Source organism: Gekko japonicus, unplaced genomic scaffold (genome assembly GCF_001447785.1).
Source record: "Gekko japonicus isolate JY-2015 unplaced genomic scaffold, Gekko_japonicus_V1.1 scaffold2157, whole genome shotgun sequence".
In the NCBI taxonomy this organism is placed as follows: domain Eukaryota; kingdom Metazoa; phylum Chordata; class Lepidosauria; order Squamata; family Gekkonidae; genus Gekko; species Gekko japonicus.
Window position 1 is genome coordinate 222912 of NW_015171569.1, and position 1010 is coordinate 223921.

The window sequence follows — 1010 nt, forward strand, 5'->3', positions numbered from 1 at the left end:
CAATGCCATCTATGAAACATCTTAAATACATTTTCTTTATATGCTACCGCTCTCATGAACTTTACCGTTTTCCACATACTTGCCCACTTATCTTCCCCTAATTCTCCTATATCTTTCATCCAGGTTATCATTACAGATTTGATTTCTTCGTCCTGTTCAAAGTCATTTAGCAAAAACATATACAGCTTCTGAACTAATTTATCATTTGAGGACAGCCATATTTTGTCTAATTCATTGTTTTGGTCCTCAAAGCCTCTTATCATATCTTTCTTATATCTATCTCGTAATGTTATCTGCTCCCACCATGACAAATTATTTTCTTGTCGTAATTTTTCTTCTGATTTTAACTCATTGCTTTTGTTTAGTAATGTTCAATAGCTTTCTTTTAGATTCATTGTTACTGCAAATGGTTTAATAAAGGCTTCTAACGGGGCGACCCACCTTGGGGTTTTCCTATACCAAATTGGTTTTATCTTACTCCATATTTTGTTTAGGGACCCTCTTAAAGTATGTCTCCCAAAGTTTGAGTGGATCTTATCTTTCCCATACCATACATAAGTGTGCCAACCCATACTGAGATCGTGGCCTCCTAGGGATAATAGTCTTGTATTTTCAAGAGTTATCCACTCCTTTATCCATACTAAGGCGGCTGCTTGATAGTAAATGTACCAGTTGGGAACACTCATTCCTCCTCTTTCCTTCCTATCTTGGAGCACCTTCCATTTTATTCTGGATTTCTTATGCTGCCATATAAATTGCCTGGTGGTTTTATTCAGATCCTCAAAAAAGTTTTGTTTTTTTTAACACTGGTATGCTTTGTGCTAAAAACAGAAATCTTGGTAACACATTCATCTTGACCAGTGCTATTCTACCCATAAAAGATAACGGGATCTCGTTCCATTTGTGCAAGTCCAACCTAATCTCTTTAAGTAGCTTCATATAATTTTCCTCTATTAGGGAGTTACATTTGTTTGTCATATTGATACCCAGATATTTTACTTTTTTAGCTA